A 10,250-nucleotide genomic window follows, 5' to 3' on the forward strand; every position below is an offset into this window, starting at 1 on the left:
AACAGGGCTCGAATCTCTTCTCCAGAAACTTTTCAGATTTGAAGTTTCAAAGGCAATTTTGGAGGATCTTGGAGAAGTTTGAAAGACTCCCCCCCCCCCCCGGGCATTAAGTAAAATGTAAGTGATAAAGACGCGATTTTAGACGTCTCGAGTAATGTTTGGGGAAAGAATGGGTTCAGTGTCTTATCTTCTGGTAATTTTTCGAAACTGTAGTTCCAAAAAGCGCAAGACGACCTTCAATAATGTTAGGTAGGGGAGAGATTGAAGCATTCCCCTGGAATTATTACAAAATTGGAAGTTCTGAAATGCAATGTTAGAATACCTCTTTCAAGAGTTCTTTCGCGAACCCCTTGGCTAAGTCTACATTTTAGTAGTATTAGATAAAGATCCTGTGGCACGCCCCCCGCCCCCAATCCCTCAGCATGTATAAACCGGATACGCCGTTATCGGTCAGTTAAAAAAATCAACCATCCCCTCCTTGAAAACTTTCTGGATCCGCCATTGATCTATATGAACGTAAGGGACCGGCAATCCCAAAATCGAAGCCTCAAAAACGTAATTTTGGTTGACTTTCAATGATGTTAGGGGGGAGGAGGTTTTGGATGCTCTTCTCCGGAGACTTTTCGAAATTAAAGCCTGAAAACTAAATTTACGATCAGTCTTAAAAAATGTTGGTAAGGCGAGGGAAGGACATTCCCGTTCAAAATTTTTGAAGTAAGCTTTTAAAACGCAAGTTTTAGAAGATCTTCGGTAATGGTTGGGAAGAGAGATCTGGGGGCCCTTCTTCAATAATTTTCCGATTCTGAAATTTTAGAAGCGGATAGAGTTTTAAACTATCTTTGAATTGGTTTGAGGGCGCTCCCCCCCCCCCCCAGAAATTGTTCTGTAAAAGAAGCCCTAAAAGCGAAAAATTAAGACTATATTTGATAGAATTTGGGGGCGGGGAGGAAGTTTGGGGGTATCCTGCATTTTTCCGATTTGAACTCTGAAAAACGAAATTTTAGACTTTGAAAATTTCGTCCTCTCTCCCCCCCCCCCCCCCCCAGCTGGCTACGGCCTTTCTGGTGGCTGTGCCGTTACACAATGTGTCAGTATTTTTCTCTCCCCAATCACTTTCTAATGAGTAAAGCGCCAATTGGCAAATGCATGAGACGTGAGACGTCCACATTTTGTAAAGTTGTTTTTTTTCATCCACGGCTGACCAGTTGCTTTATGCGAACACAAGAAAAAACACAGGTAATAAATGTACTTAACTGTGACTAAATCTCTTACATAACTTTTTAGTGAATGGCATCAAAACAAACTCTCCTCCGTAAATTCTGTCCCGCATAGTTTAATTTTGTTTCAGACTGAAAACTGCTTGTTCTTACCTTGTGATGAAGGTAATTATTGTCCTTTTTGTTCCAAACTTAAATCTTCATTCAATGTAAGTTTTTACGGTTGATCGAGAATGTCTTTAAAGCTTGAAGTTTTTGTTTTGGTGTGCTTGCTGGAAGTTGTTATGATTGCTCTGATCATACATTCATCCTTTTGACTGTTTTTTACACTTAGTTTATTGTAGTTCTCTCGTTAAACTTCGTTCATAATGATATATTAGTATTACTTTGCTTTGTAAAGTTCATCAATATTTTCACAATGTGTTTGTTTTCCAACTACATAATATTTATGAGGATATTTTGTTCGCTGACATTTTACAGCATCAAAAAAAAAAAAAAAAAAAAAAAAAAAAAAAGAGAAATAATTTGAACTTTGACTTCTTGAATTTAAATTATATTTTTCGCAATCAGGAGTGTGTGTGTGTAAGTAGGCATGTGTGTTTTTGTGTGGAGGTATGTGTATGTGTGTGTAGGCATGTGTGTGGGGGGGAGTAGTTGTGTGTTTGTGTGGGGGGTATGTATGTTTGTGTGTAGGTGCCTGTATGTATGCGTGTGTATAGGTGTAAGCAAGTAAATGACGCAACCTGGAGACGGTTTTCGCTAGAGGAGCAGCATTGTGAGGCGGCCGGCCGACGGTGGTGCTGCAGAGGGAGGCAGGTGGAAAATAAAATCATAGGAATTCAGAACTGTCAAGTGAGAACAATAAGCAATCGTGATTGCCCAAAAAATTGTGCTATAATTGTTTTATCCCAAAGTATGGACGAGAACTGTAGGTCAGAAATTTTAAACAAACAGCGGCCGTCTGAGAAGGTTAGGGACTAAGGTGGTGACGCATGCTAGTCCTGTTTCAATTGGAATCGGCTCCAGTCGAAACAAAAAATAAAATTTCAACATTTTTCGGGAACGGAATTGAAATAAATGTTTTGAGCATGAACTGTTCTTTTGTTTCAAGTTGGAGGTGTTTGGGCATGTTGTTCCACTTTTCTACATTATAGTTTTTATGTCATCAATGAATTAAATGAGCAGTTTGGTTTTCTACCATGAATTTAATCACATATTCATCATCATCCCAGATTTTTTTGAAAACGTTCAATTGATTAACACTTTTTTACATTATTTCAACAGAATTTTCTAAAGTGGACCATCGTGCCCCGGATGAATGTTGGTCCTCATTACAAAAAGAAAGTCTGTTAAAATTTTCGTGATAAATATTATCCAATATTGAAACTAAAACTCTTTTGTGTTTAGAATGAAAAAACAATTTACTTCCAGTTTTGCCAACATTTGGAATGATTGAAACTGAAAAACGGAGGGGGGGGGGGTAGTAAATTTTGTATCGACAAAACTGGGACAAACAATAGAAAAACATAAAGTAAAAAGATCAATCAACATATATATATAAATTAAAAAAAATATTAAATTGACTTACGTGTACTTTTGGGCTATTTATGCCAGAGTCATCAACATTATCTCAAGAATCAGCGTAATTTGGGTCTTTACTTGAGCAACTACAGTTTTTATTGCTATTATATTTCTCTTCTAATTCTTCTAAATGTTTTTTCGTTTCTGTGGATTTTCGAAAAGCGGGGCTAACCAACCACTTGTTCTTGGTCTGAAGAAATGCTTTCGTATTTTTTTCTTTATGATTAAAATTAAGGATATTTCAAATAATTGAATTTAAAGAACTTAATTCCGGTGTGTAATTCAATTTTTTGTTCCGTTCTTCATGAGAACCATAAAATTTTTTTAAAAATATATTTTAATTAGAGATGCACCAACTACTATATTTTACCGAAAATACCAAACATTCAATAAAAACTCAAGTTAAAACCAAATATTTGACCAAATACTGAATATTTGTTTAAAAAATTATTTGAATACATACTACGTCAATTTAAACTAGAAAATATTAATCTATTTCGGGAAAAGAAAATACATTCTCATTTAATTCACAGATTTATATTAAGTATAGTTATTGATTTAAAATGAATCATTCAAAAACAAATTAATATAAGTTTGTCTACAAATTTGCATAAATGGATAATTAATTCCTTTCATGATACAAAAAAACCTGTGAAGTTGACCACCCGTCTAAGTTGACCGCCTTTTTCAGGCACGGAATTAGCCTTTTTCATATAAATATATTTCTGTAAGTAGAGCACCGCAAGTGGTCAACTTACACAGGTTTCACTGTATATGATTTAATAATTGATAATCGTCGTGACATGTTATGTCATAAATAAAAAATCTTGCATTTACCTTACATACAATATCATTAAAAATTACAATTTGTTCAAGTGATTTTCTGCTATGTTAACATCTTTGGTAACTGATAAATAATTCTATCATCATTAAAATTGAGAGATGAAATTCAAATGATGCCAGATATTCTTATTTTCTCTTGAAGTGCAAAGGATTATTAAAATTTGACTACAATGACTGGTTTTAATTTGGTTGTTTTCAAAAAATATTAAATATATCATATGAGGCAGAGAAGCAAAGGGATGCAAGTGGACATTTTCAAGTTTTGAGTCAACGCATATAATAAAGATTACGTTCTAGGTATGCTTTCATTGAATTTTTTTTCTAAATCATGCTATACAGAAGCACCTACCAGGGCTACTAGTTCTATGTCTTGCCCCAAGACAGAGTAGAGGTTCACCTACTATTTGTGCGGGTTATCTCCAAATTTTTAATTTTGCCACTTTGCTTCTCAATACCTCATATGGTGTTAAACTTTAGAAATTAATGTACTTCAAAATTTAATATCCAACTATTTCCCACTTTTTAAAAATTTTTAGCTGCATATTTTATATAAAAAATTAGCAATTAATATTAAGTAGTAATGAATCAACTTTATATATATATATATATATATATATATATATATATATATATATATATATATATATATATATATATAATCTACTACTTAGCATTATGAGGGGAGGAGGTTTCTGGCAGGGCCGCGCCGTCCCTATGTGCAAGGTCATGCGGCGCAGGACGGCGCCAGAGTCAAAAAGGCGCCGAGCTCCACCAATTAAAAATGCTTCTAATGGGGGGACCAAATCTTCAACCAAAAAATATAATTGATCTTTTCGTTATATCTAATAGTGGCGATGAAATTATCTTGCTCATTAAAACAAGCAATCCTCCTCGTTGCCAATCTAAAAGGAAAAATTATTGTTTTGTTGTGTCTAAACATTCAATCATTTACTGTAAAAACACACGATGCTAATTAATGCATACTTTTGAAGTTTTCTTCACATTTGGAGCCGAGAATGCCATTACCGTATGACTATAATTTCACAAGGTTCAGCATACGAAGCGCAAGAAATGTGCTATTCCCCAGTTTGGTTCTTACGGTGAATATGTTGTATTATAATTTGTGCAATATGCCTTTTTGTGATTTTTAACTATTGTTCTGATAATTCCACTGTTCTGTATTTTTTTATACTTAAAAAATATGGTAAGCAGAATTGCATATCATAAGAAATCTTCGCTTTAAAAGTTTTCAATAGGAACAGCTAAATCGTCAGCTACTCCTACTCTCGTACCTCTACGTCCTATTTCTCTTTTCTTTTTTCTTTATTATTTTTCTTTTTTCAAGTTCTTGTGAAAATAAGAAAGTCTTAAAATGCTACTCCTCCGAATAATCCCCCCGCCAAAAACATTACGGAGCATCTCAAATTTCGTTTCCAGATGTTCAATTTCGCAAAATTTCCAGGGAAAGCCCCCGAATACCAAACAACATCACTTGAAACTACGTTCGAAAATCACCAAAAACTGCGTTCTTGGAGCCTTGATTTCGAAAGATTGCCGACCCTAATGTTACCAAATATGGTCTACCATATCGTTTTTAAGATTTTAATTTCAAAAAATATTCGGGCAAGGGCCTCTGAATTGCCGTCCTTTAATATCATAAAAAGATAGGTTTCTTAAAAATGACTTAAGAAAAATCTAAGTGGAATAGCCTCTGAACCTCTTCCCCTAATATCATTGAATATTGATTTAGTTTTTAGGACTTTAATTTTGAACATGTTTCCAGGGGGGAGCTTCAGAATAACCTTCGTGTAAAAATCTTCAAAGTGCTCTACAATTGCGTTTTTAGAAGTTTAATTTCGAAAAAATTTAGGGAAGAGGAGGAATTGATTTCCATCTATTTTTCTTCTTTCAAAAAAAAAAAAACATCGGCTGGAATGTCAGAGTTCCATCCCTTGTTCCAACGTCAATAAAAATGACCTTTAATCACGTTTTAAGGCTTTAATTTTTACAAATTACCGTGGAACCCTTCTACCTTTTCCTCCCATAAAATCACCAAAGACTTTAAAATTGCGTTTTTAAAACTACAAGTTTCAAAAATTTTCCGGGGAGAGCTCTTGGACCCCTCTTTTTAAAAGAGAATTTTCTTCCAATGTGCCCCTCTAAAACTATTTTCTAGTTGCTTCACTGCTCCTGTTATCAAGCATAAAAGTTTTATTAATTATGCATCACTTAGAGATTAAATAGATATTCAAATTGGCGTTAACTTTGATATATAAAATGTTTTCATTTTCCAAAATGCATTATTAGCATATCAGAGGAGCTGCTGAACTCCAAATAATTTCGAGACATGAAGTAAAAACGTACATCATATTCCAAAATTAATACTTACACATGATTTTTCGTATAAATTAAGTGTCAAATGTATTTTTCCCCTTTTTATATTTGTCTACAAAACCTCTATCAAGGTGTTAACTATATGTTCCCTGAACGCAAGAGCACAGAGGCGCTCACAAGATATTTGCACGACGGCGCCGATCAGGCTTGGCGCGGCCCTGGTTTCTGGTTACCATGTCATACACAAATGAGCTTGTAATAGTGAAGCTAATATAGTGTGTCATAAGATTTAAGAAAAATTGAAACACATAGAACTTAAATTTAACATCTAAGTGTTTTCTCCTACGTGAAAAATTATTTTGAACGTGATAAAATTACTAAGTAATAAAGGTAACAATTAGGTTTTTCAAAAAAGAAAAAAAAGTGATTTTTAAAAAAAAACCACAAGGTTTTCTTTTAAAAATCACTTGGTTTAAAGTTTATACTAAACAACCCTACTATTTAAATAGTCTAAGATAGGAGAGAGTCAATTGTAGTTTGAATAATATTGTAAGCAATTTAAGTTTGTATGTAAGACAGGCGCGGATCAACGGGAGGGGAACGTCCCCCCCCCCCAAAATCCCAAGTGCACCTTAAATTTTTCAGAACAGAATGCAGGAAAACTCTTCCTTTTTTTTAAAACTTGAACTTGAAGAAAGCTGGCAGGAAAAGCGAAAAGAGAATTGCAAAAGCGGATCCAAAGAAAGGAACTGCGGAATGTCTCTTCAAAAAAAAAAAAAAAAACCCACAAGTGTACGTAAAACTGTTTCGAAAACAGAGTACAGGATTTTCTTTTCCGTTTTTTAGAACGTGAACTATAAAACAAAAGTTATTAGACAACAGCAGAAGTGGTTTCACAGAGGGGAACTGGGGTAATTCCTCCCCCCCAAATCCCATGTATAACTAAAATTTTTCACAACACAGTGCAGGAAATTTGTTTTCTTTCATAGAACTCAAACTTGAAGAAAAGCGATTAGAAAATAGCAGAAGCAAATCGACGAAAAGGAACTGGAGGAATGTCCCCTCCGCCAGAAATTTCATGTATACCAAGAAAGTTTTAGAGCAGAGAACAAGAAAATTCTGTTTTATAGATCTTGAACTTGAAGAAAAGCACAGGGAAAAATGAGGGGAGAATTACAACAGTGGATCCAAAGAGGGGAAATGGGGAATGTCCTTTTCCAAAACAAAAAATCCCAAGTAAACCTAAAACTGTTTAGAAAACAGAGTAAGGTAAAACCACCAGTAGTCGACGCTTTAAAGATTAATGTTTTCTGTTTGTTAACATAGCTTGGAGGGAATTCATCCTAGGAGAAACTTTTAATAAGTGATAACTGTACCAATTCCTCCAAGGGAGGTGGAGCAATCGAACGTTTCTTGCATTATGCGTGCCTGCTATATCTCAAAAAGTGAGGGGCAGAATAAAATAAAATGTAGTCCATACGTTGACCCCAAAGAGTACAGGTGCTGATTCAATTTTAGTGTTAATAGCTCAAAGTAGAGGTACGACATCGATGGCAAAACATCGATGTTTCAAAACATTGATGCTAGAAATTAAAACAACGATGGTATTGATACATCGACCAAAAAACATTGATGTTGCCAAACATCAATGTTTTAAAACAACGTTTCTTAAATTGTGTTCCACGGAGCTCTCTCGGGTTCCATGAGATTTGTATATTTTCTTTTTACACCTTTCAAATTTGTCACTCAAAAAATTGACAAAAATAACGCCTTTTTCAAAAGTACATTTACTGTCACTTTCACATCTAATCTAAACATTATTACCCATCTGGAATAGCCACTATGGGAACAATTTTATTTCTTGCCTAAAATAATGCAAATTTTTTACTATAAAAAGTAACATGAAATAGTGCCTTTAAGGTTTTAACTTCAAAATTTTTTCGAAATCAATCCCAAAACGCCTATTTTTCAGCTAATGTCTCCAGGGATAACATAAAATTGGGTTTTAAAATCTTCAATTTTGAAAAAGTTTCAGAAGAAGCTATTGACTCCCTAATATGGCCAAAAATAGTTTACAAGTGGCTTCAATGTTGAACGTGGTGACCTGATCGGAAAGGCAACAGACTAGTGACCAGAGGGTCCCGGGTTCGATCCTAGCTGGTCGAAGATCCACCGTCTTCATTAATGGTGACTGGGGACGATAATATGCTCGTGGTCACAAAGTCCTCCAAGTGAAACAATACTCTGAAGGTGTTGGACCAGGGGTTGATCGGTTACTGATCTGGTTCAAAAAATCAGAGCTGTCTACAGGGTTTCATCCAACTGGTTAAGCCACAAATAGTGGTAGGTATGGGTTCCTCTGGAGTGAAAAGTACCTATATGTCAGCAGTTTAAAGGACAATTCAAGCATTTAACAAGTGATGACCAATTTAAGGAGGAGTACTGGTCACGAGGGTCTAAATGGTTGGGCTCTTCTAAGAGCACTATATATACAGCAACTCTATTTCTGTTGGAGATAACATACAGTGACATCAAAAACTCTGATTTATAAATAAAAAAATATTTAAAAAAAAAGAGATATTTTTAAATTTTTAATTTTAAGGTTTAAAAACTATTTCTACGTAAATTTAAGTGAACTATTAACGTTTGCTTTACCTTTTTCATTTGCCATTAGGCAATAGCTGCAGCGCCTCCTATAGTTTATTGGATTTGCGAATAGGAATGTACTTGTATTTTACAATAACAAATAATAATTAGCAATCATCAATAAATAAATGATGTATAATTATGTGTATTTAATTAGCGATTTAATGACAAATAGTTAATGTGATAGTCTCTTTGAGGTAAGAACATGTGCATTCTCCGAAACAGAATACCGGCTACGCCACTATAAACTATTGAAACTCCAGGGATTCCACGAAAAAAGTGATCATTAAAAAGGGTTCCACTTATCAAATAAATTAAGAAACTGTTTTAAAACATCGATCTTTTTATCAATGTATAATATACATTTTTGAATATACTACACTAATTTAAGCAATACAAAAGAATACGTACCTGATGAATATATTTAAAATACTGAACCTCAAATCATGAATATAATTTAATAAGAATAATTTCGTAACATCTTGGTATTATAGTTAGTAGGACAAAAATTGATAATAAGACAAGCACCGATTAATACAAACTAGTTATAGTAATGAGGAAATATTTTCAAACTTATTGAAACTAAAAGTAAATTTACATCAAAAAAGAATCTAAGAAAAAAATGTATCATAACACTTACCGTCAGTTGAATGATGAGAAAAAGTTGTACTAATTATTTTAAAAATACAAAATTGATTCTAGCAATTATTTTTAAGAGCAAGAAATATGTGTTGTACTGTTGGTTAATAATTAAACACAAATTGTAAGTAATAGAGGGACGACTTGTTGAAGGAAGTCGATTAGTAACCTCAACTATTGGTGTTGACAGTTTGGAGAAAAAGAAGTTTGTTTACTTTGTCCCCCCAGAAGCGCATTTCTCTTTTTGCATACTATCCCACCAGTCAGAGAAACATCTCTTTCCGATGGAACAGAAGTTGCCATCACTATCAAATATTTTAAAGCAACTTTTACCAGCTTTGAATTTTTAAAGTTATAATTTTCTCCGTAGTTACGTATAGGATTTTCCTTTAGTTTCAGAACTGGAGCCTTGAAATAGAATGTAAGTTCTGGCACTAGACTACTAGTGTCAGGTTCTTCCAATAGCTTTGACCTCTTCCTCACTCTCTAGTTAATCTATTATCTTGTAGTGATCTTCCAAAAATCATCCTCTACACTTCTACACAGAAAAATTGATCTTATAAAATGAGTGCCAAAAAAAAGATTTTTTTTTTGCAACTCCATCAGTAAACTTAATTACCTAGCGAGAAAATTAGAGCAAATTTTATGATAATTTTCAATTAAAATGCAAAAACATCAACATCGAAACCAAAACATCGATGGTCCAAAAACATCTAAAGTAAAACATCGATGTTTTAACAAAAACATCGATGTTTCCGAAACATCGACATCGATGTCGCACCCCTAGGTGGTTGAGCGATCGAGCGTTTTTTCTCGATTCTTGTGACTGCTGTATCTCGAGAGATAATGAAAGGAATAAAACAAAAATTTATTGACAGGAAGACCTTACAGGGTGCAAGACCTGATTCTATTTTGACACCAATAGTTCCAAAGGGGATGTTGCAGTCGAAAGTTCTTTCTTGTTCATTGCGAGTGTTATATCTCAAGAAG

The sequence above is a fragment of the Uloborus diversus genome, chromosome 9 (assembly GCF_026930045.1).
Source record: "Uloborus diversus isolate 005 chromosome 9, Udiv.v.3.1, whole genome shotgun sequence".
Taxonomy (NCBI): Eukaryota; Metazoa; Arthropoda; class Arachnida; order Araneae; family Uloboridae; genus Uloborus; species Uloborus diversus.